The sequence below is a fragment of the Hylobates moloch genome, unplaced genomic scaffold, assembly GCF_009828535.3.
Source record: "Hylobates moloch isolate HMO894 unplaced genomic scaffold, HMol_V3 SCAFFOLD_6, whole genome shotgun sequence".
Classification (NCBI taxonomy): Eukaryota; Metazoa; Chordata; class Mammalia; order Primates; family Hylobatidae; genus Hylobates; species Hylobates moloch.
In genome coordinates this window covers 13,656,807-13,684,654 of record NW_026652281.1, presented here as the reverse complement: position 1 = coordinate 13,684,654, position 27,848 = coordinate 13,656,807, and positions in this window count along the sequence as shown.

Below are 27,848 nucleotides of genomic sequence, written 5' to 3'. Positions count from 1 at the left end.
GAAATAATAGCTATTTATAATGCTAAACAAAATATGCTAATTACTTCATCTCACTGTAAATCAGGTATCAACTTTATTTTAAAATCCAGGTTTAATAACTAAAATGTAACTTTCCATTTAGTTATGTTTATCAGCAACTAACCATAGTCATATTAATAGTGCTTGTGATTTCCACCAATAGAAATTAGATATTTTTTTAAAAGCAAAAAACAATTTAGGTTAGCAAAGTCTGCTAGACAATGAGGCCTAAAGACTTACTTTGTTGTAATTTGAAGAATTAAACTTCTCATGGACAAAATTATCACCAGCAGAGCTGAGGTTCAACTTGTGTTCATAGCAAGCATTAGGAATACTTTGGAAAAAGCTAAGGTCAGCTTTGTGGGTGGAGATGAGTAGATAGGAATTTATTTATTTATTTATTATTGTATTTTTTGTGTCAGAGTCTCACTGTGTTGCCTAGGCTGGAGTGCAGTGGTGCAGTCTCGGCTCACTGCAAACTCTGCCTTCCTAGCTCAAGCAATTCTCCTGCCTCATCCTCCCAAGTAGTTGGGATTACAGGTGTGCACCACCACGCCTGGCTAATTTTTGTATTTTTAGTAGAGACTGGGTTTCACCACGTTGGCCAGGCTGGTCTTGAACTCCTGGTCTCAAGTGATCTGCCCGCCTCAGCCTCCCGAAGTTCTGGGATTACAGTCGTGAGCCACTGCACCCGGCCAGAAAGAAATATTTTTTAAAAAGCAAGCAAGCAAATATCAAATTGTTCATGGTATGAAAGAAGAGAGAGTAACTAGAAATATCGTATACTGGTCCACCAAGTCAGGTCCCTTCTAGTCAAAGGAGAGACAGACAGGTGCCTTCCAAAGGGGCCATTTCCTCAAAAGGCACACAAGGGACTTTAAGGATTCACGGGTTCCTCATCAGAGAAGATGTATGTTATCCCTATTTGAGTATCTACATCTACACTCTCCCAACCTGGTGTTCGGTTGACAAGGGTCCCACCTTCTGGAGTTTACATTCTAATTGGAAAAATAGCCAATAAACTTGTGATTTATTTTCATTAAAAAAAATGTAGTATTTTTATGTCACCTTATAGTTGTTGCAGATATTTCAAAGTCTAGTTAATATCCATTTCTAGATATTATAGTGGTTATTACCCTACCACTAGAGCTTGTTATTTAATATCATAAACATATATTATTACATAATTTAAAAAATATCTTAATATTTGTATACCAATATTATTCTAAAATAGTATGATCAGTTTGGTGAAGTTAAATGGAACTTCACCAGGCTGTCAAAGGGGTCTGTTGACTTAACATGGTTAAGTATGCACATTCTGGATGAATTTGCCAGAAGGCTTTGTTTTTTAGTTTGACAAAACAACAACAAAACTTTATAGAAATGTAGAAGTTATATTTATGAAACCAATGTAGAAGCATCAGTCTTCACAATTAAAAAATTTTGCTACAGAGAACAGAAGAAATGCATGGAGATAAAATAATTAACCAGCACATGTAAAACACTAATAAAAATGTATGTGAATTAAAGTATCAGTAAGGCTTGAAAGCATCTCTCTTTTAGGCGATTACCAAGGTATTTCCATTAACTAAATTGCCCCAAATTATTCAAGTCATCATTGAAGTATGGCAAATGTTGAACCACAAACTGATTAAAAACTAGTTGAAAAAAAGGGAAGAGTGTAAATATCATAGTGGAGTCTTAAACGATATCATGTATTATGTGGATTAAGTATTTTACCCTAATTATGTAGGCACTATGTAGAAAGCATATAGAAATCTAATCTTTGAGAATATATTATTTAACTCATATAGTGTTAAATTACTTTGAATTTTTTCCTGCTGATATTAGTTGGCTTTAAGGAAACAAAGGCAGTGGGTTGGGCACGGTGGCTCACGCCTGTAAACCCAGCACTTTGGGAGGCTGAGGTGGATGGATCATGAGGTCAGGAGATTGAGACCATCCTGGCTAACACAGTGAAACCCTGTCTCTACTAAAAATACAAAAAAAAAAACCCAGGCGTGGTGGCGGGTGCCTGTTGTCCCAGCTACTCGGGAGGCTGAGGCAGGAGAATGGTGTGAACCCTGGAGGCGGAGCTTGCAGTGAGCCGAGATCATGCCACTGCACACCAGCCTGGATGACAGAGCAAGACTCCGTCTCAAAAAAAAAAAGAAAAGAAAACAAAGGCAATTAATTGACCCAAAACATGTCCTATGATCAAGTTATTATAATTAAACACAGCCAAGATTCTTGATTTATAGGATATTTATAGAGAGGTGATGTGTGTGTGTGTGTGTGTGTGTGTGTGTGTGCGTCTGTGTAGTAGTCATATAAAATTGAAACATTATATTTTTTGCTCAAAATGATTTAAAATTGTTATAACTGTATCTATAATAAATAAATATATTCCATTAGTGTGTCATACTCATCTGGGTATGGTTTGTTGTAAGTTTCAAATGTTGTACACTCACAATATTAATAAAGCCCATTTTTAAAGAAAATTTAAAAGAAGCAATGTAATAAAGAATCTTTGAATTATCCGTTATACATTTACTTTTGGAATGTATTCATCTTTATGCACTTAATCATTTGGGAAGCAATTTGTCTATTAATGGCCTTATGATAATTTAATATAAATTCAATTTTTATAAATTATGTTCAATGTAAATTGCTACTAGATTAAATATGTGATTTGAATGGGAATTAAACATTCACAGTTACAAACATTGTAAAGATAATAGTCTCCCTGATACGATCATTTCTCCTCATTGCCAATCTTTTTTTTTCAAGTTTTTATTCTTATTAAAATTTTCTATAGTATTAGCTACATTAATTGACACCTCTGACTATTTTTAAGATGGATAAACGGTTTGGGATAGATATATTATTTATATTAAAAAATAAAGTAAAGGCTGGCTCACATTTGTAATCGCAGCAGTTTGAGAGGCTGAGGCAGGTGGATTGCTTGAGCCCAGGAGTTCAAGATCAGCTTGGGCAACAAAAGGAGAACCCATCTCTACAAAATAATAATAATAATAATAATAATAATAAACCAGGCATGTTGGCATGCACCTGTGGTCCCAGCTGCACAGGAGGCTAAGGTGGGAGGATTGCTTGAGCCCAGAAGGTTGAGGCTGTAGTGAGCTGTGTTCATATCACTGTACTCCAACCTGGGTGACAGAGACCCTGGCTCAAATAAATAAATAAAACAATAATAAGAAATGAAACTAGATGTATCTAGCTATGTCAATCCTCAAGCTGCTTGAATATGTGAAGATGATTTTGGAGTGTCTGGACTCTGCTGGGTTAACCGACTGAACTTGATGTTTATGTCAATATAGTATGAGAGGGAGTTAGGCCGTATATAGTTTGGTGAAAGTGGACCAAGACATGCAAGAGACAGAAGTTCTTTTTGAAAGTTTTGCTTTTAAAAAAAGTAGACCAAACGTGTCAAAACTTTACAGAAAGCTTTCCCCAATTAACCAATTCCTCAATCCTCAGTGCCCCTTTACTCTGTAATTATACTCTATTTTATATATCACTTAAAACTGAAAGCCTTCTTGATTCTCTTATTCTCGTATGCATGATCTTCAATCAAATTCGAAAGCCTGTGGACATGAACTATGTCTTTATGATGCATTGATGTTTTTCTCATGGACAAATAGGGGCCCTACATTTTATGATGGGACCTGTTGATGAGGGAGGGCATAAGCAGATTGGTGAATGAGTGGAAACCAGGAGTTGTTTGAGTACACAATCTTCATCTACCTTCTCAGATTCCCCCAAATGTCCATCTTTCTCTCCTTCTTGGCTCTCATCTCTTCTGTGCTAGACTTTTGGAACTAGATGAATCTCACACTTCAGGGTATGAAATTTGGTCTTCTATGTGTCTTTCATGTGGTTTGGAGGGAATTAGCTGGCCAACAGGTGAAAATTAACCAACACGAAATAGGAGACAGGAGGGAGCAAGGTGGGTAAATTCCCCGTTTCTCCTCTCCAGGATGAGATTCCTTCTTGGAACATTTTTGTAGAATCCTCAAGTGCTGAGTGAGCATTCCTGTGACTGGCTGTGCCACTTGATGGAACAGCATGAATCAATAGCTGTCGTATTGCACAGCATCTTCCTTAACCTCTCTTTCTTTTCCCCTCACTTTCTCTGCTGTAGGCTTCTACCACCTAAATAAAATTTTAGCACAAAATCCTTTCCTTAGGCTCTGTTTTCTAAAGTTCCTGGGATAAGATAATTTGTAATAGAAGTATTTTAAAGATGCGTATCCTCAAGACGGGTTTTAGGATTCAGACAGCTCACTCAAATGAAAGTAATTGTTGTTGGTCATTGTGACTGGTGAGTAGGGTGGTAATGATCCCTAGCATGCAGTGGCTGGGTTTACTTAGAAGGAAGTACTGTCTCACAGCAGTGCCCTCAGAGACCAAGCAAGTCTTGCTGTACACTAGGATAATGGAATAGGATGGCTTCTGACGGAACTTACAAAAATAGATGACAATTTCAGGACAGTCAACTGCCAATTTAAGACATGTTTTGAAAGCCAGTGGGCCTCAATTACAGCCTTGAGGGAGATTTTCCCGTACCCCCAAAGAACAATGTGTTGAGAATCAGGCTTAGGTTCTGAATATAAACATGACAAAGTTGCCAGAAAATCTAAATGTACAACCCCAGTAGATCTCCTGTGTCAAAAGAGAGTCCTGACAAAAAAAAAAAAAAAAAAAAAGAATGGTCCTTCAAACTTAATTGGGGATATATGGTTGGCTAAACACAAGACCCCTTGATTTTCAAAGTTCCCTTCAAAGTATCCCTCCTTGCCAGAGGATATTGGCTTCCCTTGCTTGCTTGGAGACCATGTGAAGCCCTTACTGAAAAATAAAAAGCAGGTCCCTTGCAGGATAAAACTTGCTCTGCCTGCACTGGCCTTCATTGCCTCCAAGTCAATAACCAAGGTCAGTTCTCAACAAGGAGGCAAGAGCCTTGCTTTCAGGAAAAAAAAAAAAAAAAAAAAGCCAACAAAGCAAAATGGATTGAGGACCTTGCAAATACATATCAACAAGAACTAGGGATGCCTGAGTAGGGGTGACTTTTGAGGGTTTTGTACTGCTGCTGCTGTGTGTGTGTGTGTGCGTGTGTGTGTGTGTGTGTGTGTGTGTGTGTAAGATATAAAACCAAATATGGCATGATTCATTGACATGAGCACACTCTGCCATAATTCAAGAGTAAACATTTTAGTAACACCTGGAACTGATCCTAATAGTTTTCTTTGATCATTCCATGGAGCAGATCAAACAATAGTCTACCAAATAAATGAAGTGAAAATAAATACTAGTAAATTAGGTTTTAAGGAGCATGTCACAAAACTAAATGTCTCTAACACCTCTGACAGGCTTTGTATAATAAGGGAAGAAAAAATTGGAAGAGTCACGGAGGCGGGCAGGTTCATTTATGATATACAGTCTGAAACTCCGTAACTTGGTATAACTGACCTGCTTTACCCTGAGAAGCTCTCTTCTTTTGAATTATTTGAAAACTAAAACAAGCAAAATATGACCAGCCAGTTTCCTCCAAAATGCACATAGTAGTGGTGTAGTAGATACATTAAATACTCTTTTGATGGTTTATCTTTTTTGTTTGTTGGTTTGTTTGTTTGAGACGGAGTTTTGCTTTTGTTGCCCAGGCTGGAGTGCAATGGCACAATCCTGGCTCACCGCAACCTCTGCCTCCCTGGTTCAAGTGATTTTTCTGCCTCAGCCTCCCCAGTAGATGGGATTACAAGCATGCACCACCACGCCTGCCTAATTTTGTATTTTTAGAGACAGAGGTTCTCCATGTTGTTCAGGCTGGTCTTGAACTCCTGACCTCAGGTGATCCACCCACCTTGCCCTCCCAAAGTGCTGGGATTACAGGCATGAATCACCGTGGCCAGCCTGATTTATCTTTTTTACTTTGCACTTGAAAGGTCGATAATTCTGAATTTGATGCTGACATCATATAGAGATGAGCTGTGAAAGAAATAAGATTAAGACCAACAAGACCTGTAAGTCAATAATAAATTATTGGCAAATGTATTGAAAATTTAAAAATAAGTTATAAAGTTAGACTGTGTAAGTAATTGATTTTCTTAAAGTGAGTTCTATGATTAAGAGTCTTTATATCTGAATTCAAGTGTTGGTTCTGCCATTAAAAAATTAAAGTCATTTGAGGCAAATTGATTTACTCAACTTACTTGCTAAATAAGTTATGGTTAAACTATTTAGTAAACTTTTTGATAGGCTCTATACAGCGTTTGTGAACTGTGATTGATGTCGAAATTATTTGTGTAAGTTGAAAATGTCACCAACAGTCGCTAGTGAATTAGGTTTTAAGGAGCATGTCACAAAACCAAATGTCTCTAAGACCTCTGACAGGCTAAGACAACATACTTCTCTAAGTAAATTTACAAAACTAACTTTTAAAATGTGTTTCTAAATGCTAGATCTGTAGATTGAATCACTGAGGACTTTTATTAACAAATCTCAGTTATTTCTCAAGAACAACTGGTTACCTTTCTTGCTATCATTAATCTACTAAAAATAGGTGCCATCAAAATTTACTTCCATTAATGTAGAATAGATATCATATCCTCTTAAATAATCTTTATATATATATATTTTTTATTATACTGTAAGTTCTAGGGCACATGTGCACAATGTGCAGGTTTGTTACATATGTATGCATATTGGTGTGCTGCACACATTAACTCATCATTTACATTAGGTATATTTCCTAATGCTACCCCTCCCCCACCCCACAACAGGCCCCGGTGTGTGATGTTCCCCTTCCTGTGTCCAAGTGTTCTCATTGTTCAATTCCCACCATAATCTTTCCATAAAATTATTTACTTCGAATTTAACCAACTATCCCGTGAATTATGTAATACACCAGAGCACCAGTATTCTCTAATAGTTTTAGATAGCCCAGTACTTGTTTAACCAAGTATGTATGTCTACTTTATACAGCTATAGATTAAAATATTTAAGAATATCACTGTCATCCACTAAAATGAAAAATGAAGTTCTTATTGTTTCCAAGAATAAAATACAGTCAATATGCGTCTCTGCATGAAGTGATCAATTAGTTGCTGAATCTTGCATCAATACTTACAAATACACACACAATTAAATGTGTATCAGTGTTGACAGATTTGTAAAAAATAATTCTAGATTTATTTAGATTAATGCAACTCATTTCAGTGATTGACATTCTATACATTAATGTGAAATTATTTCAATATTTACATTAATTATATTTTACTGAAAGTATTTTCGTTAAGACTTACTCTTTTTGTGTAGTTACACAACAAACTTGATTCCTAATGGAGAAATTTTTATTTATATCAGTTTTATTAATTATCATTACTTGCCTTGCAAGTTTCTTTGTGGTGGCCTTAATCCAATTCAAATTATCTAGGACCACATTTTGCAGTTCTATTATTTTCTTGTATTTCCAACCTTGTGTGGCCACTGTATCATATATTCCTGTGCCTCATGGATCCAGCGATCTGTTCCCACCTTTATTTTCAAATGTGCTGATTGAGGACAAGTAGAAGTTTGCAGTTATGTAGGATTTTTAACATACCAGTGATTATTTTTATACACTGATAATTATGCTGCCTTCTGTGGAAGTGATTCATATGACCCCATGATGCTGCCTGAAATGTTTTGATTGGAGGCCAGGAAACCATTGATGAGGTCAGTTTTGGGATCAGAAGGAAGAGAATAGAAATAGAGAATGTTCTTTTCCTAAAATTTCAAATTCATTTCTAACACTTGATCTGCTTTTAATCTGGCTGAAATTATACTGAGGATGCAACAATAATTTATACCATTATTTCTGGGAAAACAGGTTATAAATGGCCAGGATAAAATTAACTTATTTTTAAAACAATCTATTTGTTATTTAAACTTACCTCTTATAAAATATTTTTCATTAGTAGGTGTCTTATCTATTTGGACTATTATAACAAAATACTTGTACTGGGTAAGAAAACCAGACACTTACTGCTTACAGTACAGGAGGCTACGAAGTTCAGATTAAGGTGCCAGAAGCTGCGTCTGGTAAGGGCTTGCTCTCTGTTTTCATCTATGGCACCTTCTTGCTGCATCCTCATGTGGTGGAAAGGATGATCAAGCATCCTTGGGTTTCATTTTTCAATGTTTTTAAAAAAATTTTAAAGTATTTTTTGATACACTCCGTCTGTACATATTTATGGGGTACATGTGAAATTTTGTTTCATGCATAGAATGTTGAATAATATTATTATTATTGTTATTGTACTTTAAGTTTTAGGGTACATGTGCACAACCTGCAGGTTTGTTACATATGTATACATGTGCCATGTTGGTGCGCTGCACCCATCAACTCGTCATTTAGCATTAGGTATGTCTCCCAATGCTATCCCTCCCACCTACCCCCACCCCACAACAGTCCCCGGTGTGTGATGTTCCCCTTCCTATGTCCATGTGTTGTCATTATTCAGTTCCCACCTATGAGTGAGAACATGCAGTGTTTGGTTTTTTGTCCTTGCGATCGTTTGCTGAGAATGACGGTTTCCAGCTTCATCCATGTCCCTACAAAGGACATGAACTCATCATTTTTTATGGCTGCATTTAAACCTTGTCAAAAAGGAGAAAACGAATGCCAATAGCATTGTATTTGTAATGGTGACCACAGAATGGGTCTTAATCCACATGCAAGGAGTCTAAGTGAGCCCAGCACATGTTGTGTTACGGACTCTTTATGGGCTCTAAGCCTGCATGTTAGGGATTTCTCATTTCCCTCTGAGTTCCATGCATGGCTTGAATTACAGTTAATTGTGACCATAAGAACCATTAATCATTTGGCAAAGGCTACTTCTGTGTGTGGAGAAATCAAGAGAATAGATTCACACATTAGGCAGGTAATAATGGTTTTTCCACCATAAAAATTTTATTAGAAATAGCAAAACATAGCATATAACTATCAACTCTTATTATTTATATCAACATTAAGCCAATTTTAAAAGAGTACAAGCATAGAGGTCCAATTCAGCTGCGACTTAGCCTCCATCTCATTAACCTATAGATGTTACTGTTATTTCTCATACATCTAACATTTTTTTCCCCCTTGATAGACTTTAAAGAGATTTCTCTTCCCTCTTGGTGGTGCTTTGAGCATCAGAAAACCAAGGCCTTGACATTTATATGTGTTTTTCTGATTTAGCCACTTAACAGTTTTTTTTTTTTTTTTCTGTTGTAAGTTTCCTCAATGACTATTCTAAACACATCTTTGGGAGAACCTTCCGATGTGTGGAAGCCAGCAGAGGTGATGAGGGTGGTCCTGCAAGTGAATACTGAAATAACAAGCACATAGCTCTGATGAGACAAATACAAATCACCCCTTTCAACTATCATCAAGGCAGTGGTAAATGGCTGGGCGTGCTTAGCTTGATCAATGAGCCTGTATTTTGCTACAAGTCACCGAAGAATGGACAGCGGGGATTCCGAGGTGCTTTACTCCCCTGATGCATCAAGTTGGTTCCCTGAAGGTGCTAAAGAGCCTCAGCCAGACTCACTAGGAAGCATTTTTTGAAGACATTCCTGCATAGAAATGTGCCTGCCATCACAGAGATACTAGTTAGCTGCCCTCTAGAGGTGGTATGGACAGGTTAAAAGAACGTTATCAATTCTTTCAGAAGCCAAACACTTTTTTAGAAAAACATGGAAGGCGCAGTGGATTCCCCGGAGAATTTATGCCATTAGAGGCATTGAGAGCTGTTGAACCAGGGGCCAGTTTGAAGTAATTGCAGAGAGCTGGTGCTGAGCTTGGCAACCACCATAAGCCACCTTTGGAAGCACAGGTAATCCTTGGGAGGGAGTTAATCATGGCCCAGTTATCTTGCGCCACAATCGTGAGGTATTCCTCCATGTTAAAGGCATCAACTCTTGCTTACTCTTTAACATCCAAAGGGAACATGGAAATTGCTGCTTTTTTTCTTTCATAACAGTATTTCACTTTTCCCTTCAGTTTTATTGAGCTATGATTGAGAACTAAAATTTGTATGTATCTAAGGTATACATTTTTTTGAGAAAAGGTCTTGCTTTGTTGCCTAGGTTGGAGTGCAGTGGTATGATTGCTGCTCCCTGCAGCGTCAACCTCCTGTGCTCAAGCGATCCTCCCACCACAGCCTCCTGAGTCCTGAGTAGCTGGGACTATAGGTGCGCAACACTATGTCCAGCTAAATTTTTTTTTTTTTATGTTTTGTAGAGATTGGATCTTGCTTTTTTGCCCACGCTGGCCTCCAACTCCTGTTCTCAAACAATCTTCCTGCCTTGGGTTCCCAAAGTGCTGGGATTACAGGTGTAAGCCACTATGCCTGGTCACAGTGTGATGCTTTGATGTACATATGCTTTGTGAAGGGATTATCACAATCAATACCACAATCACTAATGAGTATGTCCATCCTTCACATGGTTGCTGTTTTATGTTTTTGTAGTGAAAACATTTGAGTTGTATAAGATACATCATTCAGGTATAAAATACATCATTATTAACCGTAGTCATCATGCTGTACAATAGATCTCCAGCACTTACTCATCTTATAACTGAAAGTTTGTACCCTTTGACCAACATCTCTCCATTTTCCCCCGCCCAGCACCCCCTCCCCGTCCCCTGGTAGCCACTATTCTCCATTCCTATGAGTTTGGCTTTTTTACATTCCACATATAAATACCATCATGCTCTTTCTTAAGCTTACATAAAATCTATTTAAACTTAGGAATTCTGGAAGTTACCTAAAACTTACTGTAGAGACAGCTGAATCAGCAATCAAAGCGGTTGACTTAGGTACTTGAACTCTGAGCTGTAGGAATTAGTGCTTCAATACCCTAATGAGCTTTCAGCCTTCTGTAGGGTTCAGGTTTAGACATGAAAGAACCCAGCACTTTAAAAAAGAATGCTTATGTATAACATATTCGGAAAGAATTATCACTTACATCACACTCTTATTTTCAGGTGCTTTGCTTAGAAATCAAAATTCATCATCTTATTTACTACTCACCATTACAATGAGACAGGTGCCATTATGCCCAAATTAAATGTGGGAAAACTCAGTTATAGAGTTAATATATATTGTTCCCAAGGATTTATAGTTAGGAAGTAACTTAAACTCGATGATTTGAGACTCCTGAGACTAATGATTTACTACCTGTGGCACTGAATATATATGTTTTAGACATTTAAGAAAAGTACTTAAATTTTCCAAGTAGATTTCTTAGAGAACTAAAAGTTTATTAGGTTTCTATTTTATTTTTACTTTTAATCTATCACCTGTGGTATCAGAGAAATCTTAATTGGATTTACACATGTATGATTAAATAAAAAAAAGGAAGGAATTACCCGGGTAAATCAGACTCATAGAAATGTTTTCATATGAATAGTTGAATATTTGAAGCTTTGTTTGTTTTTGGCTTTACTTATGTCTTTTTGTTTGGCTGATTATTTATTGAATGTAAAAGTAAAACCCAGTTTTTAAATTCTGTGGTATGTGGGGTGAGCAGATACTTAGGAAGTTTTCTAGTCCTCAAGGAAAGAAGTGAAGAAAGGACAGGAAAGCATTACTGAAGGGGCTTGAAATGGAAGCTCATCTGCAGGCAAGGTGATATTTATGGTTTAATATCTTGGAAAACCAGCTTTGAGGAGCTGATTTAGCATTCTACCATCATAGAGAGAATTGATCCTCTTGTCCTTGCCTGAAGTCAGATGTAGTTAGATGAGATGAAGCTGATATTATTTGTCTGCAAACTCACATGAGCCAAATGTTAACCAGCTATTAAAAGCTGAAATTTTACCTCTTTCCTGTGTTTTAAAAGACAGTCACAGCAATGCCAGTCAGCATCGCTCAAACATTCTCTGCCTGTATAGTTCAGTTCATTTATTTTATTTTAAAAAGTGTATTTTTTACTGTAAGAACATCTAAAAAGGATTATCATAATTGTTTTTGCCCATGGAAAAGCATAAAGAATGCCAAAACTTGTATGGTCCAGTTATTTTATCAGACATGCAAACACAGCATTTCCTTTTACATTTGACTACCCAGCAATTTCCATGATATCTTCACAATTATATATTGTATAAATTCTTTCACTACATAATAATTATTTTTATTTCTTGAGTCAAAATTTTATGGTAGAAAGATCATAATGGCACCAAAAAATGTGGAAAATTCCTCTTCTTTTTAATGCCATCTGGGTTTCTATAATCTATGCCAAATGATTATATGGATTCTAAAAATTACATAAAATTGCTTACTTAACTTCAATCTTATAGTCTTTAGAATTTGATATGTAATTAGAGTAATTGTATTGCACCTTACTGTTGATTTTTAAACATCTATTTTCAAAACAGTGAGAAAAATCTGAAAAAAATCTTTCCACGTAAAAGATTCCCACTATTATTTTTATGACAAATGCATACAATTCAAGCAATGAAAAAAGTAAAAAAAAAAAAAAAATACGAGATTCTGGCAAAATTGTGGACAAAAAGGAACTCTCATACACCGTTGGTGGAAGCATAAATTAGTTTAGCCATTGTGGAAAACTGTGTGGCAATTCTTCAAAGATCTAAAGACAGAAACACCCCTCAACCCAGCAATATATACCCAAAGGAATATAAATTAATGTAATGTAAAGACACTTGTACATGTATGTTCATTGCAGCACTATTCACAATAGCAAAGACATGGAATCAACCTAAATGCCTATCAGTGGTAAGCTAGATAAAGAAAATGTGGTACATATACATCATGGAATACTATGCAGCCATGAAAAGAACAAGGCCATATCCTTTGCAGAGACATGGATGGAGCTGGAGGCCATTATCCTTAGCAAACTAGCACAAGGACAGAAAACCAAATACCTCATATTTTCACTTATAAGTGGGAGCTAAATGATGAGAATACATGGACACATACAGGGGAACAATACACACTGGGGCCTTTTGGAGGGTAGGAAGAGGGAGAGTATCAGGAAAAATAACTAATGGGTAATACGTTTAATACATACCTGAGTGAAATAAACTATACAACAAACCCCCATGACACAGATTTACTCATGTAACAAACCTGCACGTGTAACCTGGAACTTAAAAGTTAAAAAAAAAAAAAAAGAAAAAAGTGCACATGTAGAAAAAAGGCATTTCCCCAAATCTCACCATCCAAAATGAATAATTATTTATATTTGGAGAAACTAATTCTAGTCACTTTAAAAAACACAGGTACAAAAAGCAAAATAAATAGGAAAAAGTACATTCAAATAATAAGTCTATTCTACAATTTAAATTAAATTATTTTATGGTAAACTCATATATACAAGTCATAAAAAACTATACAAATTAACATCCTGTCTCCAAAAAATGACACAAATTAGTCTAACATCCTGACACCAAAAAACAGGAAACTAGGAAACATTTCAAAGAAAATATTTGAGATGGTAATCAAAGAACAAGGAAGAATTTTCAAGATAAGCATGGTGTGTGTGTGTGTGTGTGTGTGTGTGTGTGTGTGTGTGTGTGTGTGTATGTGTAAGTTGTGTGGTTAATGTGAGGGTGGGCAGTGTTTCTATGCATCCAGAACATCAGGTACTATATCGGGAAGCTACAAAGCAGCCTGAATCAATTGGTAAATTCCATGTAGTGGTCTAGATGAGATAGACACACAATGCAAGAAACATAAATAAAGGAAATGAATTTGGTGAAGAATTAATGCAGTAATAGAGGGCTTTGTATGCCTTGAAAAGGCACCTCATTCTGTAGGTGATGTTGTGCAATAGAAGATTTTAATCAATGAAAGACAAATTTATGCTGCAGAAAGATGACTGGCAGTTGTTTGTAGATTAGAAGCAATGAATGGTGAAAGCAAAAACATAGTGATAAGGCCAGCACCATTCTTTTAGTGAGAGATGATGCGACCTTTTGTTTTATCAGTATTCTTGGTATTGCTTAGAAAACACAAACAATTCAGGGAAAAACAGTACCTGAAACATGAAAAAAATATTGCCTGAAACGAAGAGCAATATGGTTTCATTTAAGGAAGTTTGAATGGGAGGATGTCTATTTTCAATATGAAAATTAACTGCAGTGCAGGAATATAACACGAGAACTAATAAGCAATTGCAACAAAATAATATCAAGGTGTCTGTCCAAAATTTGCAGGTAATTGACTGCAGTGTTTCTATATTAGGGGAAATGATTGATCTTGACAAGATAAACTCTCAAAGGCATCTTTTGTCAATAAAATAGGTGAAGCATATTATCAAGATTTTTTTTTTGTCAGAACTACAGAATCAGAACTTATACATAACAAAACTGTTTGAAGAGTATAGCCATGACAGTAACTTTGCAGTCATGTAAAATCTGTGGTAGTCAGGGATATGCAATAAAGCTCTGAGCAAACGGTTTGACAAGTGTAAGATGATTGGGGCACATTTAACCTAGAATGGGAATTAGTATCTTCTTTGCCATCATCATTCCCATTATTACCATTAATTAAATTCTAAGCACATATGTACATTCTACTTTAACAAGTTGGCACTATTACAACACCTCTCTCTGACTCTTTTAAATCTCCCTTCCTCGCTCTCTCTCTTTCTAGCCCATGGAAAAACGTGGTATTAAATGATTTAGGTTACTAGCCTCAGTGAATAACCAAGTCACTACCCAATCTGTCTAATTTTGGAGACCATGCTGAAAGATAACTCAAGGAATGTTGAGAGTAAGCCTTTTTCTTCTGCCTGATTCCAAGGGATGGAACTAGAACAGTGGGCAAATAGCTCTGGACTGAATAGCAGAAAGACATCATCAATAATATTTGCTGACCAAATATAATAGATTTCTTTGAGATGACCCAAACAAGACTAGGTAGTCAGTATGGGAAAGGAGGAGGGATCAGTGGGTATCAGGCATGATTTTTTTTTTTTTTTTTTGAGTTGGAGTTTCGCTTTTGTTGCCCAGGCTGGAGTGCAGTGGTGTGATCGTGGCTCACTATAACCTCAGCCTCCCAGGTTCAAGTGGTTCTGCTGCCTCAGCCTCCTGAGTAGCTGGGATTACAGGGATGCGCCACCATGCCTGGCAATTTTTTTGTATTTTTAGTACGATGGGATTTCACCATGTTGGCCAGCTGGTCTTGAACTCCTGACCTCTGGTGATTCACCCAACCTGGCATGATTCTAAATGTTTTATATGTAATAAATCATTGAATCCTTATAATAATGTTTTAAACAGGTCCTATTATTGTCATTCCCATTTTATACATGAGGAAAATGAAGCTCTAGCAGGTTAAGTTACTGGCCCCATGCTAAAAGCCAGGAAGTGGGATTAAAACCCATGTAGCCAAGCTCCAGAGTGAGCTTCCCTCTAGAAACACTTCAAGCATCAGAGCGAATGGTTGAACTAAGTGAGTTTTAAGTTCCCTTCTAACCTTGAGACTCAATGATCGTAAGCACTCAGCTGGCTGAAACATTCTTATAGAATATCTCCACATAGCATGTCTTTGATTGTGCACTGTCTGTCACATTTGGAAATTCTTGAAAAGAACTATCTTTGAAGGTCACTCATCTGCAAGTGATATAATGTGAAGGGAATTGAAATCCTAATTTGAAGAAATGCTCCATTTGCATCTACAGCAGCTTTATCATTTATGACAGGGAGAGTTTTCAGCTAAGGTGAGAGTTTCACAATGTAAGTGATTTTTCATTTTCCAATCTTAACAAGAACTTAGAAATAAGAAAATTAACCAATACATTTTAATGTTTATTAGAAAGACTAATTTAAAAGGATATTTCCAAAGTTTTCTTGTTGAACACACTAGTTTACTAATCCCTTTGGTTGCAATCCCAATATAACAGGCAAATAAATTCTCTCAAAGTGGCAAGGCAGAAAACATTTTAAAAACTCACAAAATTATAATGTAGTAGTTTGCTAATCATGAGAATTCTCAAAAGTACTAGCACTTAGCAACTTGAGGAAGCTCATCAATCCGAAAAGTGATTATTGTGAAGATTCATAAATGTTTATGACATTTGGCCCTCACTACACAACTTTCAAAATCCTATTTTTTTGTTTCTTTGAATTATCATGTATAGGAATGTCACTAATACAACTGAACACAGTAAAATGTGCTATTCACACCTTTCTATATTGCAACAAATAAAAGATAATTCAGGAATAGAATTATATATATAAAATTATTCTTCAAGCAGATTTTTTATCGAAATATAATAAGGATGAGATACTTTACATTCTCATGGAATAACATTTTTTTATCTTCTTCTCCCCTCAGTAGGCAGAGAATAGCAGCAGCAGTTATTGGAATGAAGGCAGTGAGGAGATACCAGTGTGGAAGATAATGCACAACCCGGTTCATCTAAATAGGTTAGGAAATTTCATTTCCACCAGATAATAGCTCCTAGAGAGTCAACTTTCTATCTTAGCTGAAAACTCTCATGTCATAAATCATAAAGCTGCATGTAGATGCAAATGGAGCATTTCTTCAAATTAGGGTTTCAGTTCCTTTGGAATGAATCAAATGGGAGTTTTCTGATTTTATTTCTCTAGGTCAGCATAGCTTGTCAGATTTAGTTATAATCAGTGTTAATAACAGATCCGCTAACATTATGCTTACCCAAATGACACAGCTCAATAGTAGGAAAGTATTCCTTGAATAAAATAGAAGTTTAATGAACAACTGATTGATTCCTCATTCCAAACAGGTTCTTACAATGTAAAGGTAATAAAGCAATAAGCAACTGTAAAGAAATTTAAATATAAAAATTTGCCTAACTATACAAGTGTTTGTATTTTTCATTAGAAATTTCAAAATTCTATCTTTTTTTATTTTTCTTGAGATAGAGTCTCACTCTGTGGCTCAGGCTGGAGTGTAGTGGCACGATCTTGGCTTACGCAACCTCTGCCTCCTGGGTTGAAGCGATTCTCCTGCCTCAGCCTCCCGAGTAGCTGGGACTACAGGCGTGTGCCACCATGCCTGGCTAATTTTTGTGTTTTTAGTACAAACATGGTTTCATCATGTTGTCCAGGCTAGTCTTGAACTCCTGACCTCAGGTGATCTGCCAGCCTCGGCCTCTCAAAGTGCTGGGATTACAGGTGTGAGCCACTGTGCCCGGCCTGTTTTTTTTTTTTTATAAATTAAAAATTTGCCCAAATTGCTCTTCTCGCCTTACTCTGGCCCATATAATTTACGAATAGAATGATCATGAAGTGGAATTTTTGGACCTGGATCTCTTTACAACTCAAGTGTGATTACTTAAGAGTTAAGTGAACATCCTAAAGAAGGCAATTGGGAACGTTAAGATGCAAGGTTTCCGTGTAATGGATGCTGCTGCACCATATCCTAGTATAGTTCCTAATGCACTAGACAATTATTAAAGCCGTCTCATAAGATTTTACCCATTTTAAAATATCTACTCTTGTGGAATCTTCTCTGTCAGTGCTCCTTTTCAAACTTCAAGCTGAATGATGTGGAGAGCAGGAAGGGATAAGAAATTCCAAATTGACACATCTTCCAGAGAAAAACCTGTGCTAAATACTTGAAATGACAACTGGTTAACTAGTGGTAGGCAGAAAATAACTGCTCAACATTTTACATTTTTTCTTTTGCCTATGGATATGACTAAATTTTAGTGTTTTACCTGCGTGAGTTTAATCTCAAATCCTATTTTCAAAAGCAAGCCTCATGTGTTTCTAAATATCTCTGTTGCTTGTAAATAATTTAATTAAAATGACCAGGAATTATTTATTATAATTGCATGAAGGAGACTATTGTGGGTTTTAAGTAATTTTACAATACATATGTACTTTAGATGCCAATTAAATTATGTATACACACACACATGATTTTGTTGTATACATACATATAAGACAGCCATATAATTTCCGTATTTAATTAACAGCATTCATAAAAGAAAATTATTTGCAGTAAAAATGGGGTACTAACTCTACTGAAACAATTTCAACAGAAAAAGGTTATTAATAGCCATATATCAATAGTTGTATTAAATCCAAAATCCCTACTGCCAGCAATTTTATATTTGTCTCTCTCAGAGTTTCTAGATGGATGCTGGGTGAGATGAACTTGTGTTTAACAGAGGCAATTAGTTTATTCTTAGGATAATTTTTCAACAGTAAGAAGTATGTACACTTAGCAAGGAATTCATTTTGTTTTCCTATGTGACAAATGGCATTTCTTTGGTAGTTGGCCATTCAGCCCAAAGTGCCAGCTGGCAAACAAATCAAGACCATTTTTGTTTCCTTTCTTGGCATGTTGCCTATACGTTGAATGCAGAAGAGATGCTTTTTAAATTACAGTGCTAAATAGAATCTTGGGTCCTGGCCTAGAAATATATTAATGATTATGGAGATTTCAGATCACAGCATAGTGTGTGGTTAAAGTTCCAACTTACAGGTATGTAATTTCTCTTTATTGCAATGCTGATCATTGTTTAAGAACCTGTCTATAGGTTACGTCAGGTCTTTGTATAATCTCATGACTATATTATATTCATTTGAGCAATAAATACCAGAGTAGAAACTTAAAGTCTTCTAATGTTTCAGGAAAGTGGAAATTGTAAGAACGAGGCTAATTTTGGAAAATGGATTACTGAGGCAAACACACTTGCAGTCCTTGAATTAGAGCTTTTTGTGTGGCTTAAATTGAAATTACTTTCCCATCTGTTTGGTGACGTAGATAAGAGCTATACCAGTCACTTTCAGTATATGTTGGGTAGGCCATTTCACCCCTCGAAGGATTTGTGCCCTTATCTGTAACCATGATGTCAGTCATACCAACTTTACATGATAAATGTGATCCTATGCCAAAAATAAAAAAAAGCAATCAGCCTATTTCCTGGAAAATGGTATGGGTTATTGTACTTGTGTGCATGCATGGGAAATTTTTTTGAAACTTGGAAAAATAAGCATCTTAACTGCCATGCATCAGGCATGATAAATGGTAAGCATTTATAAACATTAACTTATCTAGTCCACACTCCAGCCCCATCTATATTAAAAGCAACAGCAAACACTGAGTCTCTGAAATTTTAAATACCATGTCCAAGGTCATACAGCTACAGAGGTGTTAGGTGGCAGATCTGGCATTCGAATGTTTCTGCTTTCCAAACTCCGTGCTCTCATATAACATGTTACTTTAGCTAATTGTTGTTGTAAATATAATTTATAGGGAAATCTATATATAAATATGCATTAATCATACATAAAAGAAATATAAAGCAATTGCAAATGTATGTAAATTGATTTATTTCCTTTTATAATTTTTATAAAGTATATGTAGATATAAATATAAATACACTATATAAATATATAACACATAAGTTGCATAGATATGTGTCTGTGTGTGTGAGTGTGTATGTGTGTGTGTGTAAATTGCTTTATCTTCTCTTGATCATTTCCATAGCAAAGTTTCTAATTACTCAAAATGTTTCCCAGGGTTTACTGCTCACTTTCTTGGAGACCACACTGGCGTATCTGAAAGGTGACTGGGTGGGAGGAAGAGAGACAGGTCCTGTTTCAGATTGTAACTTTACTTTCCTCATTTATGAAATGAAGGTGTTATGTCTAAGAATCATTCAGATTCTAAGAAGGCCTTGTCCTAGGAAGGTGCTAACGATTTTCTAGTACTGTGCTGTGGTGAGAGAAGGAAGATGAGCATCAATAGACATTTCAGAAACATACCATCTGCCATGACTTTTACAACAATTCAAAAAGAACGATAACAACCGAAAAATTTCTGATCAAAGCCTTGGCTGAATTTATGAATTTGATTTTCATGCAAATTCAGCTCTGAACATGAAGTGAGTCGTGAAATGGAATTTGAAGGGGTCGTGCTCCATGCTCATGACTGACTGAAACATCCATCTGCCCAGCTCTCTACCCAAGCCCCCATGCTTACAAAAAGGATCTCATTCAGGCTGATGTTTATCAGCTGCTGTAAAATGGACTTAATCATTGGAAAATTGGAAAATGAAGTTGTCTTTAGACTGGTAATGAAACTCCTATTTGTTTTGGAGACTTTCCCCCCATTGGAAACACTAAAACAGTACAACATCTTACCTACTAAAAATTGTATGCAAATATATCTTAGGAATATGCTTGATCGCCTAAGTTTGTAGAGAATCAGTAAAAATTCTGATTTGCTGCTAAAGTTGTCATAAAAGTTTATGAAAAATAACAGAAGAGAAACAAGAGGAAAGCCACATAAGTGTGTAACTTTAACATCTTCCATTCAAATAATAAGGATGATAAAACAGAAAATATGTATTTTCTGTTACCTCAGGGAAGAGTCCAGTCATCCATCATAAACCAGATAATACATATATTTGTAATTTTATCTTTAATGTATAGAACTTTTAATGATTTAGTAAAGCTGAGTTTTCAAGGGTAGTGAATAATTTGTTTTAATTGAAACATATTAATCATATTAATAGTTTTCACATCATACTTCCAAATGATAGTCTTTAGTGTTTCAGTTCAGATTAGTCTTCATCCTTCAGTCCAGATAAACATAACTCTCAAACCGAAGAAAAATAATTGATGCTCTAATTTACATCACGTTTGAAGGGTTATTTCTATTTTATATTTCACCTCATATTGTACAATCGATTGAGAAGTTTCAAGGGATAGAATTTGTCCTGAAAGTTAATATAATAATATTGTCTTGCAAATTCAAAACCAATTTATTATTGTATGTTTTTACGATCAGAATATGTCTTGTTTACTGGCTTTGATAACTTTGACCCGCAAATGCATATTATTGTATGTCTCAAAAATGACCAGGAAATTAAAAAATAAGAAATTTGTATACAAGTAACTCCAATGTCCTAAAACTAAATTCAGTGTCATAGTTCTTTTATATCTAGATACCTGAAATACAAATTTCAACCTTAAGTGATTACTAAGAAACCTCACACTTCCAAGAACAGCTTTCGTATTGTAAATTTGATGTGTAAAACATAGATTCTCAGAGCTCCTGTGTGTTGCTTTTCCCATTGAAACAGAATAGTATTATTGTTCCTATCAATGTAATAACCAGAATAGCACTTTTAATATTGTATTTCTAGACTTTGTTTATGTTTTTAATTTATTTTCTTTACCATAGTTGTATTAACATTATTTAATCATAGGCCTGGCTATTTACTTTTCTGACAACAGGATATTATTTATTCGGAACACACAGTTTTCATATTAGCCAAAGCTTTCTGAAATCATTCTTGTTTGTTAGTTGAATGTATAATTAGGTATTTTTCTAAATACACGATAATTACCCAGCAGAAAATGCTACCATTTCTATTTCTTAGTTTTAATGTACACAGAGTGGTTAGTAACAATAACAGAAGTGAAAGACCCAAACACTCTTTGAGTTTTAAAGTAAGCTTCCTATTGAGGCATAACCTGTATAAAGGAAAAGGCACAAACCTTAACTATACAGTTCAATGAATTTTCACAAAGTGAAGATCTCCAGGGAGCTGCTGCCAAACATTACCAGTTCAATTCTTTGTAGTTATTGTGTATCTTTCTTTTTTTTTTTTGAGATGGAGTCTTGCTCTGTGGCCCAGGCTGGAGTGCAGTGGCACAATCTTGGCTCACTGCAAGCTCCACCTCTTGGGTTCACACCATTCTCCTGCCGCAGCCTCCCAAGTAGCTGAGACTACAGGCGCTCGCCACCACACCCAGCTAATTTTTTGTATTTGTTAGTAGGGACGGGGTTTCACCATGTTATTCAGGATGGTGTTGATCTCCTGACCTTGTGATATGCCCACCTCAGCCTCCCAAAGTGCTGGGATTACAGGCGTGAGCCACTGCAGCCGGCCTCCTATGCTAACTTCTACCAGCACTAATCAGTTTGACTTCTTTCATTAGCATTATATGAATAAAATTATAAGGTAAGAGCTCTTTTATTTTTGGCTTGTTTCACTCAACATTACATTTCTGAGATATACCCGTGTTTTTGCACCTGACGTTAATTGTTCACCCTTCATTCCTCTGTAGTACTGCTTTGTGTGACTATACAGAAAAGATATAGCCCTTGATGGATGAGGATGTTCATAATGGGGCTCAAGTAACTAAATGATACACCTGGTTCACATATTAAATTTTGACCTGTGTGATGTGTGGAAAAGGGACTGCAGTGGGTCACAGCATAGCTGTCAAGAACAGGTGTAAGAGACTGGGACAGCTTGGAAGGTGGCCTTAGGGCAGAGGTAACTGGGAGATTAGAAAATATTTTTACGTAAACTACAAGGTTTTTCTAATTACTAGTGTGTGGGAGGTGAGAGTGGGACAACTGTAAAGACGGACATTTCTTTATCAACTGGGTGGATGGAAGTTATTTTTATTAAGATTACTATCAGAATATCAATAATATCAATGTTCCCCTCCTGAGCATGTGAAGTCTGAGCTGTCCTGAAATCTTCGTATCTGTTAACTGGGCATTTGTCTAAATGGACCTGAAGCTCATTAGTGCTGGAAATGTAAGGTTTGAAGCTATTGATATAAAGGTAGTATTTACAGCCACGAGAATGAATGCGATCATCTAGGAGGAAAATAGAGAGTTAAAAGACGAGATCCTAGACTAAGCCTTACAAACATTCAATATTTTAGGGACCATATGAAAAGAGAACCTTGAAAGAGAGACAGACTCAGAAGAATTTCAGTTTTAGGAGCAACAATGGTTAGGGTGGTGATGTAAAAGTCAAAAGAGAAGAGTATAAGGAGGAGGAGGGTAACAACTGAATCAAATGCTGTTGGGAGTGTGGTAAGATAAGGACTGAAAAATGCCTGTTGGATGTGACAAAATGGGTATCTGAGTTTGGCAGCCAGACTAGACTGAGACATGAATGACGAAGAACTGAAGATACCATGTGTAGACTACTCCTTGAAAAAGTTACCAACAGAGGGAAGTGGAGTATACAGTGGTACCTGGAGGGGTGTGGATTGTTTTTCAAGTTAGAAATGATAAAGTGCATTGGAATGCTGATAAGAATGACTTAATTGAAAGAGATACAAGATACTGAACAGATGGACAAATAACCCAAGCCAGAGAGAACTCACTCTCCCGTAGTCATCATTCGAAGCTCCAGAACCAACTTCCCAGCTGCCAGATTCAGCTAAGAGGTTGAAGTTACCCAAGGAGTGGCTTAAAGGCTTCCCAAGTAACTTCTTAATCACCCAGACTCCCTCAGGTCACCTGAGATAGCACATGGCACAGAGACCACTCGAGCAACAAGCAAAGCATTTGCAGTCACAGTGCTAGGAGAGCAATAAACACCCTGCCCTGTGTTTTATATCACCCGTTACCTCAGGGAAGAGTCCAGTCATCCATCATAAGCCAGAGCACTGATGAACTTTGTTTTGTGGCTCATCCTTCAGGTCTCAGATGAAAGACAACTCATTGTGGTAACTTCTCTGTGGACTGGAAAAGCCTAGACATGAAGTACTGTGTTTTGTTCTCCCACTTATCTAATGTTGATTCAATAAATATTTATGAAACACATAATTCAGTTCCTAGGGCACTTTGTAATACCTAACCCACAATAGATGCTACAAGAAAATTTGTAAAATAAATAAAGAAATTAATTAATAACTGTATAAAGTCTAATAGAAGGAGTAATCGAGGTTGTTTTTTTGTGGTAATTATCTCTCTGGAGCACATTTAAAAATTCTCTTGAACTTTGATATTTAATGTGCTGAGAACAATGTTTTGTCGTATGTTTACTTACTTTTCAAAAAATTACACCCTGTATAAAACATTGACTCCATTGTGGAATGGTATGAATATTTAAAACACCATCTTTATTTATTAAGAAATCCTTCCTACAATTTAAATACATTATTTTATGCAACAAACTAATTTTTCCCTAAGCTCATGTGACATACCAACAAAAGCAGCATATAAGAATAAGTATGAAATTCTAAATTGTGTAGTATCCACTCAAAAAGAAAATACAGTGACCAACTAGGGCTTCACTCAAACATATGCTAGAAGGAAGAAACTCTTTCTTGCTACCTTAACTAAAGATCTCACTAGAGTTGTTCAAAAAGCTATTTATAGTTGAATATAGAGACATTATTCAATATGGCTAGAAAATAATCAACTTAAGCACCTAGAAAGTGTATTTTCTATTTTCTGACATTAGGGTGGTGATGTTTTGTGACAAATAAATCCTAAGGTAGATATCTGGAGTCTTGCATTTCCTTCTTAACCCATGTAAATATATTGAAGCTATGCTTTATTCACCATCAGCTTGTTTCTTTCTTAACTAAAACTACAACACAATCCTCTCTCCCTCTTGTAAAGGCTGAGAGTCCAATGGATGTCAGTGTTACTTACACTATGAAACATTTTTTTCTGAACTTTGCTTCCAGTTGTATGTGGTTTGAAAGCAGAAACCATGCTCGATTTGTGTTTTCTACTCAGATTTTAGAATACCATCTGGCCTTTAGGAGAAGCATAATATATTTATTAAATGAATAAATGAAGGAAGGAAGGTATAAAAATCTTCCAGCATCAAAGCAGGAGCAATAGCTTGAATGGTGAACTAATGACCCAGGACCGGTAACTATCACCAAGGCCTAGTGCTACATGTTCTTTAGAACATGATAAGTTCAACTAAGAGAGAATGTATGAAATTTAAAAGTGTTTTCCTGCACAGGACTCATGAGGATGATCTAGCATTAGGCATGCTACTACAGTTGCATCTGCACTCACTGCCCATCCTGCCATTGTTTTCCTGGGCCTCATTGTGGTTTCACCTCCACGTCCTAGTAGGATTCAGAATCACCATCCATGATGGTGGAAGGATTTCCTCTGCCCCTGCCCCTCCTCTCTTCTACCCTTAGACTGGGAAGACTTTCAAGTATCAGCCTCACATTTACGGAAGACACTGGATCTGAACCATTCTTCTCAAATATACTGGGGCTGAGATGGGATTACAGAGGAGTACATAGCAAGTCTTCGACTCCATTAAATCTACCGTCCTTAAGTTAATAGTGGCCCAAGATTGCCAAATTTGATGGTTGCACTTCTGGCTTCAATTTAATTAATGTTTCTGTCAAGCCTAAATAGCCATACCGCTTTACTGAGCATTAAATTTTCATCTCTTATGCATTTATTTATTTTTTTGTCAATCCATTGATTCAAACAAATAGTTTTGGATGCTGACTCCAAGCCAGCCAATATTCAAATGCCTGAAGTATCATAGTAAACAAACAAAAAATAAAATCTCTGTGAGGAGAGATCTTATGTTCTGAGGTCGAAGGCTAGGTGAAGATATGAGAAATAAACACATAAATGAAAGGGCAGATAGTTATGCAAATCTTAAAGAAAAATAAAAAGGGTAAGAGGGAGAAAGGGCCAGAGATATGAGTCAAGATTACTATTTTATTTACAGTTATCAGAAAAATGCCATGGTCACAAAGTGATATTTGAATTGAGACCTGAGAATATGAAGAAACATAACATGTGGATATCAGAGCAATGGGCCTTCCAGGAAGATGGAACAGCATATGCAAATGCATAGAGGTGAGAGCGTGATCAATGTATCTTCAAGAAGGATGATCTGGATGAAGTGGCATGAATAAATGTGATGGTAAATGATGTTATAAAGTAGCAGGTGGCTAGATTACGTGGGACCCATGGTCCACAAATAAGTATTCTGGTTTTACTTTTACTTTAATGAAATGATCTGACTTATAATACAAAAATGGATGCTTTATGGAAAACAAACATAAGGGGATGAAGAATGCAGAGAGAGAATGAATAGTTAGCCGACTGCTGTAAAAATCCAGTGAGATGATGTTGGATCAAGAAGTTAATTATGGAAGTACTGAAAAGTGGTTGGATTCCAAAGATATTTTGAATCGACAGCTGAGTAGTTTTATTGGTGGGTTGGTTCTGGCTTGTGGCAAATAAAATGGATTTCAACAAAAAGAACTACAGGATAATTCCAAGTTTTTGGCCAAAGCAGCTGAAAAGATGGCAATATTATTTACTAAGGTGGGAGAAACCACAACAAATCAGGTTTTGTGTCGGGGGTAGAATTCTTACCAGCTTCCAAGCTGTATTGCCTAGAACATTAAATAGGTGGCCTAAAATGTGGAAGTCGTATTCATTTATGTGTGCTTTGAAATATCAATACAAAACTTATTTAAGTAGAAGACTATCTCTACCAATAATGTGTATGTGCATGCACACGTTACTGCAAATATAACATACAACAATAACAAAAAAGCATTTAGACTTGAAGAAGTTCTAGTTTTCACTTCAAAGAACAGATGACTTTTCCCCTGATCTGATTTTTCACATCTAGACCATGGTGCTTGGTATGGACTGTCATTCACATTCTTCTCACTTGTGACATCAAAATGCTGAATATATGAACAAGTGCCAAAAATAAGTGTTCTGCTTCCTTAACGTTTTTCTCTTGGCTTGAGTTTTCTAGGAGAAAATAAACCAAACTGCAAACAGCAGCTGCATTCTGACTGCCGAACTGTCACCAGACCGAAAACAAACTATGTAACAAGTTTGAGAATAGAGTAGTTCTTGCTCCGGTGGTTACACAGGGATGGCATAACAGCCCCAGGACACACATGAGCTCAAGGCCTGTCATCACATACTGGGGATGAAGGGTGTGCTTCTCTCCATTCTCAAATAAAGACTCAAATAATGCATGTCCAGGCATCTCAACAATTTACCTGAGATTGTTTCCTTGCATTGAGAGACAGGGTAAAGCCAACTCTGAGGAGAATATAGTCACTGGAATATCTCTGATTCAGTCCATCTTATTCCTCCATTGTTATCCTCCTAATTACCTTCATTTTTTTCTCCACCAGTTACAGTTGTCCGTGATGATGTGGGATCAATACACTATGAAATACAAACAGGAAATGTTGTCATATGGTGCCTTTGTATAGATAATAGATTGTAAAGATTGCAATATGACCACTTCACTTAGCTTTCTCTGTGTAATCTCCAAGATAATCAAAACTAAAAAATGGTTAAAATAGGTGGCACTGAGGACATAAAATTATAGGTTAGAGGAGTTTTACTTTTCATAATAAGTCCTTTGGCACTATTGATTTTTAACATGTGCGTCAACTGCTTCAATGGTGTATATTTTTAGGTAAATAAAAAGGGAATTTTAAAATTTGATAATGTCAATTAAATAAGCACTCTTAGCTATGAATAGCTAATTATACACATAGCTATATAGAAAGTCAAGAATATAATGAGTTACTCTCATAGTGTCAATACACCATTAACAATTGCAAAAAAAAACCTACATGGTGCACTTGAATGGAAATGTCCATATGTAATTATCTACTGTTCTTTGATCTTTTATTCTAAAAGAACTAAGACTAATAGGTCAATAAATGTCTGTAGATTGAAAAAATTGAAAGGTTCTGAAACTAGGATTCAATCCTCATTAGAGACTCATTGGAAGGGCCAATTAAATTTTGGAAAGCACAAGAAAATTTTGCGATATCACAAAGTTCATTTTTATGAAGTTTATTTTAAATTTAAAACTATGCTATAGTTAATATACTAGCGTCTTTTATTTTACTGAAAATATATGCTTCTAATTTCTGTGTAAACCCTACTGCTAATCTGTTATTATATACCACAGAAGTAATATTTCTGGAGGAATCTGTGGGATATTTGTCACTAAAAGTGTTACCCAGAATCTGAACACCCTTCTCAAATTAGTGTCAAGCCTTATTGTGT